Here is a 9,501-nt window from a genome sequence, read left to right as displayed (position 1 = left end):
TCTCTCTCTCTCTCTCTCTCTCTCTCTCTCTCTCTCTCTCTCTCTCTGTCTTTTGGAGGCTGTTTTAGGCATCTCTTATGGTCTTGTGGTCTGGCTTTGGCTTCTGACAGGATCTTTGCCAGGTCTTGAGTCTGTTGCTTCTGTCCTCTCATCTGCTTCTTTTCTGTAGTCTCTCTTTTATTAAATACTCTTTTTGTCACTATCACTAAGTCCCTTAGACTCTTTTCTTCACTTCTCAACCCTCTGGGCTTTTTCTTAATATCTGGTCTTACCTGGTTGATAAAAGCTAAAGTGACTGCTATCTTTGGTTCTGGTAATTTAAGGTCCATTGGGGTGTATTGTCGAAATGCCTTCATGACCCTTTCTTAAAAAGCTGTAGGGCTTTTACTGTCTAATATCGTATACTATGGCAAAATTTGTGGGCCATCTTGTGGCCTCCTTGAGACCTGCCAGCAGAGCCTGACAGTAGACTAAGAGCCTCCTCTTACCTTCAACTGTGTTAAAATGTCAATCTGAGCGAGTCAGAGGAAAGCAAGCATACTGTGGGAGTGGCTCCCCTACAAGGCCAGGAACCAGTTTCCTGGCCTCTTTCGTAGTGAAGGGAACCTGTAGAATGTGGTAGATGTAGCCTGTCTCATGTTAATAAGTCCATCAAAGTCACTTCATCAAAGTTAGTCATCTTGTAATGAGAACCATAACAACATATAAGAGCACAAATAAAACCTTCCCTGTCTTTTGAGCGGAAACAAGAAACAACCAGAAAGTGACACTCATGAAAAAGACCTCTATGCCACCCAAAACACAAATTCAACCTTTTCTCCCTATCAGGCTGAAATAAGAAATAGCCAGAAAGTGGCACACACCCACAAGAAAATAACTAGATTGGTGGCATCTCTCAGCTCCCCTGAGCCCACGCCCACCCCAGATGGAGACTTAGGCTGTCTCCTGGCCCCACCATAGCCACAGCTCCCAGATACGTCTATTCATAACTGCAACCAGCCACGGAAACAAATTCAAGGCCTTGTACCCAGAAGGATGTGACACCATTTAGAATCAGTGAACAGAAAAAGGCACAACCAGAAACAAAAATCAACCAAACCCAGAAAAAAAATACAGCTTGTAGTAACAAGAACCAACCAGAAGGTGGCGCTTACACACAACTCTCAGTACTGTACAAATGTTTACTCAGACCTGGAGAAATTACCATGGCAACTTAAGTCATTTATCTTTATATCAAGTTTTCTTGCACTCTGTAGATCGCACAGAAAGTTTCTAACATTCAGACAAATTAGTGCCTTTGCGCCACTGCACAAGTACTCACCTGCTCAGACCACATAGGAAGCTTCTGACACTCAGGCAGATTCCTCAGCATGGCTCTGGATCAAACCTAGAATTACCATGGCAACACAAGCCACCAGGTTCCACACAAATCATCTCAGCACAGCTGGAAGAGTTACTGCATTTACCTTTACACAAGCTTGCTTCTGTTCCGCTCTGCAGTTCTCTCAGAAAACTCGGACAAATTCTGTGCTCACACAGTCAAGAAGCAGAAAGTTTAACACAATAATAGAAACATAAAAACACATATACCTAGACTAGTTATGCCGGCTTCAAGACCCCCCAGATTAATAGTCCCATGTATCATGGGGAACTTCCCAGCTAGTGGGCCAAAATGTAGTGCCAGGAAAATATTAGTGGTTCCCATAAAAACAGACAGGAGCTGATCTGATGCAACTCACAGCAGGGTCTTTATTCTATTCAAGCTAGCTCTGGCCTCCCAAATGCACCACCGTCATTCAGGATGGTTTTGGTGGTGGGGAAACCCCAAATGTCTTTTAGTAAGCAGCAAGCAGGAAGTGTGTGTGTTAGCATCTAATTGGAAAGTTACTGTGGCCTTTAACATAACTGTATGGTACTGAGAGTCATACCATAAATTTAACTTCTGTTCCCCTCTGTATTGGTGGTCATTAGGCAGGGGGTGGGCTTGTAACCTAGGAGTGCAGGTTTGTTGGGGGAATAACCTGAAGACACTGGTCTTGTTGCAGGTATAACCTGGAAATGCTGGTCTTGTTGAGGATTAGCCTAGAGACTGGAGGTAGACTCAGGTTTGTTGGGGGGCAACTTGGAAACTAATGTTAGGTACCAACCTGTTAGTTTATCTGAGTTCAAACTTGGGTCATGTTCTCTAAAATGGAGTCTGAATTTAAAAGATTTGGCATCAGCTGGGCAGTGGTGGTGCACGCCTTTAATCCCAGCACTTGGGAGGCAGAGGCAGGTGGATTTCTGAGTTCGAGGCCAGCCTGGTCTACAGAGTGAGTTCCAGGACACCCAGGGCTACACAGAGAAACCTTGTCTCGAAAAAAAAAAAAAACCTAAAAAAAAAAAAATTGGGGGCTGGAGAGATGGCTCAGCGGTTAAGAGCATGGACTGCTCTTCCAGAGGTCCTGAGTTCAATTCCCAGCAACCACATGGTGGCTCACAACCATCTGTAATGGGATCTGATGCCCTGACAGCTATGGTGTACTCATATACATAAAATAAATAAAAAAATCTTTAAAAAAATTTGGCATTTCAGTATGTCACTAAAATACCCATAAATTTATGGGAAAGGGATTTTTTTTTTTTTACAACAGTAGAGTACTTGGATTAACCTTGCTGCAATCCCAGAGACAGCCCATAATGAAATAAGGGGTAAAATGATAGATATACCTGGGGAAGGTATTGATATAGGTCATCAAAAAGCAAAAATAAACAAACAAAACAAAGCATGCTTTGCCAAGTGTTCAAACACACGACATAACAGAGATTGAGTTTCTAAATTTATATAATGGGGGCCATTTGAAGTATCAACAGGCATCCCCTTAAAATACTTGACTGACAAGCCTGTGTGGTAGAACAATGGCCCTTAACTAAGGAAAAGTTGCAGGCACTTGAGATTTAAGAGTGGTGAATAGAATTAACCAATGGATTTGTTATAGCCTGAAATTCCTTTTACCTACTTTATTACCTAAGTCCTGGCCTATGATAGTAAGTGATTTGAATGATTACTTTTTTTACTATCCCCTTGTATGAACAGGATAGGGAAAGGTTTGCTTTCCTTTTACAGTGCCTACTTAATAACAATGCTCAACCTGTAAAATAATATCAGTGGAAAGTCCTTCCATGGGGAATGTTACACAGTCCTACTTTATGTCAATATTTTGTGCAACAACCACTAGAAGTAATCAGTAGGCAATTTTCTCAATCTTTTATTCATCAATAGATGAGTGATATTTTGTTGGCTGATTCTGATGCAGATATTTAAGAGAAAATGTTTAAGAAAACACAAAGAACCCCCCATGTTGGAGGTTACAGATTGGTCCTGAAAAACTACAGAGAAGAGATCCTATTAACTACTTGGGTTATAAAACAAGTCAACTAAAAATTCAACCACAAATGTACAGATCAGAAGAGATCAGTTGCAAGTTCTTAACGATTTTCAAAAATTAATGCGAGATATTAATGGGCTATATACTACCACTGGATTAACTAATCAAGAGTTAAGTGATTTGTCTCCAATGTTACAGGGAGATTTGAACTGAAACAGACTAGAATGGTCAACAGCTGAGGCAGAGAGAGAGCACTCACTCTGGTGGAACAGAGACTGCAAGACACATGTGGATTGCATAGATCCCAAACTTGATTATATTTTGGTTATTTTCCCTTTAACTCATTCTCCTCCTGGGCTCATTATGCTAAGAGAAGATAGATTTTCTTAGCACACAAAGTAAAACATTAAAGAATTACATAGAATACATTTCTGAGTTAATCATAAAAAGTAGGGTAAGACTGTCAGTTGTCAAGAAGAGACAGAAACCTTGGTATCTTATATACCAACAATACTGAGATTGTGTCATTATGGGTAATCAATGAAGACTGGCAAAGAGCCTGTAGCAATTATTTTGGAGAAATTAACAGTAAATATCCTAAAAGCAAACATCTTCAGGGTATAAAATAACTAATAGGATTGTCTCAGGTATTTTAAAAGGGAGCGGCCATTTCTGAATCACCTACAGTCTATAGTGGTGCAAATAAGTTGGGAATGCCAAGCTATAAGTCAGACAAAATGAACAAAGTAATTCAAAACCCACATAGTTCAGGTTGAAAATCAGAGCTGTATGCAATTCTAATGGTATTATCAGATTTTCCTGAATCTCTTGATATAATTAGTGACTCTTAATATGCAGCAAGAGTTGTTCTGCATATAGAAACTGCTGAATTTATTTCAGATAATTCAGAATTAACTTTTGTTATTTATACAGCTGCAACAGGCAATCAGAAATAAAAACTATCCATTTAATATCACCCATATTCTGTCTCGAATAGGCTTGCCAGTGTTGTGGAAATTATTTAAATCCCATCCCAAGGTTTCTACCCCACGTTTGACAGTTTAGCTACCAGATGAAAGACACACACATCCTTTATGTTTACAGTAGCCTTAGACACAAGCGCTGGGCAGTTACTACTCTCTGTGCTGTTAGAATCTACTTTCCCATTGACAACCCTGAGTTACTATGTACCATTTCATCTGGGCTGTTCTAAACTCAAACTGGCCAGCCCACAGGGTCAGTTCTCTTGACTCCTAACCCACGGCAGCTTCTCTTTCCTCCTCCTGCACTTTTTTCCGTGTGGTCCCTCTCTGACCCCAAACCCATGAAATCTAAACCCCGCCTATATCTCTTCTACCCAGCTACTGGGTGTTGGCATCTTTATTTACCAATCAGAAATAACTTGGGGGCAGGGTCACTCAGCAGCTTGTGTGGACTCTCATCTCTGGGGCAACTAGTCTTGGTGGCCCCAGATTAGCACTAGAATGCAAGCAGCTATAGGCCAACCCACTACATTGCAAATCTATTGCACAAGGAAATGAAGAAATTGACCAATTATTAATAGGAAATGTGCTAAAAATCCCCAAAGCTTCATGAAAAATACCATATTAACAGTAAATGTTTAAAGAAAAATATTTCAATCACCTGGCAACAGCCAAGAAAATTATAAGAAAATGTCTTACTTGTTCTTTGTATAACCAAACTCCATTGCCGGTTGGAAGTAAACCTGGGGGAGGGGGCATCACAAAAGAAATGAAATCTGACAGATAGATCTGTTTCCATTTGCAGTATTTAGAAAACTAAAGCTTGTGTTCTATACCTTTAACACAGAGTAAGGGTTTCAATGGGCAACTGCTTTGAAATCTGAGAAGACAGATTCTATCATTCCACATTACTGGAAGTAATGACTATTATGGGATACCTGTACAAATCAAGACTGACAATGTCCCCAACACACGTCCCCAGTAAGATGAATATTATAATATAAAGCAGATTACAGATATATCACACTATCCTACAGGACAAACAGCTGTAGAAAGATCTAGTTGTACCTTACTGAAAATGCTTATAAAACCGAAAGGGTGAATAAAGGCCCCCCAGGGATAAGCTAAATAGTCCTCTATTAACTTTAAATTTTCTGAATGTTAATGAGAAGAGAATAACAGCTGAGAGATACTGGGTTATAGAAAAAAAAAACTTTGGAATTAAATCACCCTATATACTATAAGGATATGTTACTATCAGAACGGAAGCGAATGAACAGTTTGAGATGTGAATTTATTTATATTTCCTTAGGAAATGATACCACTAAAACTGATAAAGATTAGAATTTAGTAGGAGAGGTATCCAGAGAACCTTTCATTTCATTTTTAGTTCATTGAAAATATCTGTTAACAATTTCCCATTACACCCAGCATAATTAATGGCTTAAAACAAAATGTAGTGAGAATTCTGGAATTTCGGTTTCTTTAAAAACCACAAAAATACTGTAAGAATATGTTTTTGCTTTAATTGCAGGTGTGGAGATATGGGGCTGTTTACAGCAGCTATGATTTGCTTCATGCTCTAGCAGAGGCATGGTTTTGCCAGCTGCAGATAGTTTCTGTGATTGTTCGACGTTTAGAATCCTGGACTTTTTTTTTCAGAGGGTCTATAGAGGCTAAGAGCCCCGATTGACAGTGGGATTATTGGTTGTGCAGGGAGATTGGTTGTAGTTTGTTAGTTGTCATGTTCAAAGAAGAAACAAGAAGAAAAAATATAGATTCAGATCTCCCTCTCTCTGTCTCTCTCTCTGTCTCTGACTCTCTCTGTCTCTGTCTCTCTCCCCCTCTCTCTCCCTCTCTCTACCATTCTTTCTCCCCTATTTAATGATAGGGGGTGAAACTGGAAGAGGAGGGGATGGGGGGGAAGCAATGCAAAGGAGCAAAGGCCAGCTACAGCCATTGGTGCTGGAGGCTGGCAGCATCAGAGAAAGCAAAAACAAAACCAATAAACCAAGAACACAAAAGGGTCGTACACTTGAGTGTAGAAGAGCAGTCAGAAACAGAACATGTAGTGGCCACCATCCTTCATACATTCAGCTGAGCCTCACCCATTTACATCTCAGCTCTGAAGTTTGGCCCAAGACTTATCGACAAACCGGAAAACACAGACACATCTGCACACACAAGACAAACAGACAAAACTTCCCAAACAACCAGGACCAGGTGGACAGGCAATGTCTTGCTTTTGCCCTGGATAGGATCGTAAGAGTTTTGTTGTTGCCGGGTGGTGGTGGGGCACGCCTGTAATCCCAGCACTTGGGAGGCAGAGGCAGGCGGATTTCTGAGTTCAAGGCCAGCCTGGTCTACAGAGTGAGTTCCAGGACAGCCCGGACTATAAAGAGAAACCCTGTCTCAAAAGAGTTTTGTTGTTGGATGATAGGAGGAGGATTATCTTTGGTTAGAGAGTTTTTTTTTTGTTTTTTTTTTGTTTTGTTTTTTTACCCTAGGTAGGAAACATCTAGTCTAGTCACTTTCAAGACAAAATTCTAATCTTCTGAGGAATGTCTGCCTTCTTACACTCTTGGGTTCCTTCTCTCTTCTTGCCTGCTCCTTATGAAGCAATCTGTGGCTCTTCCCATGATCTCTTCTTCATGCCCACTGCCAAACTTTCATAAGCTACAACAGGCCCTGCTGCAGACCCTGGCCTTATGTCTTCCAAACTTAACTTCCTCTTTCTCTGTGTCACAGAAAGAAGGGAGAAACCTTCAGGGACTTGGGTCACCAACTAGGACTTTCCTTTTTGTATGTTGTATACTAATTGAAAAAATTAGAGCATACTATCCAAGGGTGGGCCCCCTTGGCTGTGTGCTCTGGCCACATCCGAACCTCTAATACCCAAATAAAAGTTAACCTTCCACTCACCCACTCCATGTTCTCTCCTCACCATCCATCCGTCTCCTAACATATAAGGGACTCCAAACACAACTTTCTTCCCAATTTCACACACTTATCTTTAAGCCACACCCATATCTCAACTTTTTTCTTTGTTTGTTTTTTCTTTTGAGACAGGGTTTCTCTTTGAAGCCCTGGCTGTCCTAGAACTCTCTCTATAGATCTGGTTGCCCCAATTTCTGCCTCCTGAGTGCTGGGACTAAAGGTTTGCACTACTACTACCTGACATCTTAATGTTTGAAACCAACTCGAGCTGCTGATTTGACTCTCCAAAGATGTATACAAATTATGTTTCTGCTGGCTTCAGCCATTCCTTATATTTGGTTCCAAATTCTAGAGATCACCTCTTTATCAGTTTTTTTCTTCCACCAGCTCTAACTATGTGTCTCTCCTTACCAACTCACCTACATAGTGTCTTCTCTGACTCCTGGAGCCTTCTCTCTCCAGGGGCCCTACCATGTGGGCCCCTGCTAATTGCTAAGACACTTGCTCCTCTACCTATATTGGAACACCCCCACTCTCCCCACCCCCATTTCTTTGCCTCCCCTCCCTAGGAGCTACCTGCTAAGTCCTGCACCTTTCTTAAGCTCTTCCTGGGGCTGGAGAGATGGCTCAGTGGTTAAGAGCACTGACTGCATTTCCAAAGGTCCTGAGTTCAAATCCCAGCAACCACATGGTGGCTCACAACCATCTGTAATGAAATCTGATGCCCTCTTCTGGTGTGTCTGAAGACAGCTACAGTGTATTCATATATAATAAATAAATAAATCTAAAAAAAAAAAAAAAAAAGCTCTTCCTGACCTCTGAAACTTTACCCTCCTGTCTCTCAGCTCCACCATGGAAGTCTCACAGATTCTCTATGCCCTCCTGAGCTTCATTGTTTTGTCTGTTTATAAATAAGTAGAATTCCCAGTGTCATTATTATTCAGGAACTAGGGCAGGCTTAGAAAGGTCCATAGTCATATTTGCTCTTAACATGTGGCAGAACATCCAAGGTTAGAGTCTGTGAAAAGAGCCCATGGGTGAGAACCTGCAGCCATGCACAGGCTTGACAGGGTGGAGAAGCTAGCAAAGGGCACACGGGGCGTGGAACCAGCTCTTTCACCTCTGGGCCAACAACCAGTGCAGTGAGCTAGCTGGATATCTGGGACAGCTCAACAGAGACAACATGCAGGAGAACTCCAATCCCAGACAGGAGCCTCCGACAAAGTAAAAACATGTGGAATTGTGCTTAACTGTAAAGAAAGAAAAGAAACTGGTAGAGACAATCATATTTTAAAAAAAAAAGTCTCAGAGGAATGTAGGTTTAAATTTTGCAGCCTATTTTAATATACATTTAACCTCTCCTCTCTCTCACCACCCACCAGAGGTAGTGGAAAAGAAAATTTACTAGGACATGGGAGAAGTATTTAGGAAATACTTAGGAATATTTCTTTGGGGGGGAGTCCAATCTTCGTTGTCAGGATATCAACAGTTTAGTCCTGTAGCAAATACCAATCAGCAGCTGCAGTCCAGTCCTGAGGAAGCCATAAAGCTTGACAACCAGCCCAAGGCTGCAGAAGCAACAAGAAGTCGCAGGAACCTTATGAGAAGTTCTTTGAGTTTCTTTCTGGCATTATCACAAACCATCAACAACGTTATGTAAGGTGAACCAATACATTCGAGTTGTTAGTGAAGACTAGCAAGGCAGAGCAAAGCAGACCAGTGCTCGAGCTCCCACTGTCTGTGGGGTCAGATTTATACTTCTTCATTATGCATTCTTTCATGTATCTGTTATAGCAAAACATCCTTTCACCTGTGTCTGCTTCTGGAAAACATTCTTTCACAAGTCTGCTTTAGCAAAACATCCTTTCACCTGTGTTCCCCAGCAAAGCATCATATGACATTACTGACTTTTCAAAGAAATCAGTTTCCACTTCAGAGGAAGGAGAATGTTAGAGATTTAAAAAGAACAATAGTTTCTGTGTTTAAAAAAATTGGAAATCGGGCTGGTGAGATGGCTCAGCGGTTAAGAGCACTGACTGCTCTTCTAGAGGTCATGAGTTCAAATCCCAGCAACCACATGGTGGCTCACAACCATCTACAATGAGATCGATGCCCTCATATGGGTGTCTGAAGACAGCTACAGTGTACTTACATTACATATAATAAATAAATAAATCTTTAAAAAAAAAAAAAAAAAAAAAAAAAAAATTGGA

At 41.0% G+C, this 9,501-nt stretch overlaps 1 long non-coding RNA gene across 1 annotated transcript in view; it reads right to left on the bottom strand.

Annotated features, from left to right (window-relative positions):
- Positions 1-9,501, bottom strand: part of LOC114612195 — a 20,054-nt gene that overhangs the window by 4,755 nt on the left and 5,798 nt on the right. The gene's annotated exons all lie outside the window — the stretch shown is intronic.

The sequence above is a fragment of the Grammomys surdaster genome, unplaced genomic scaffold (genome assembly GCF_004785775.1).
Source record: "Grammomys surdaster isolate TR1022 unplaced genomic scaffold, NIH_TR_1.0 126133, whole genome shotgun sequence".
NCBI lineage: Eukaryota > Metazoa > Chordata > Mammalia > Rodentia > Muridae > Grammomys > Grammomys surdaster.
The sequence above is the reverse complement of the archived record's forward strand: the minus strand, read 5'-3'. Positions and strand labels throughout refer to the sequence as shown.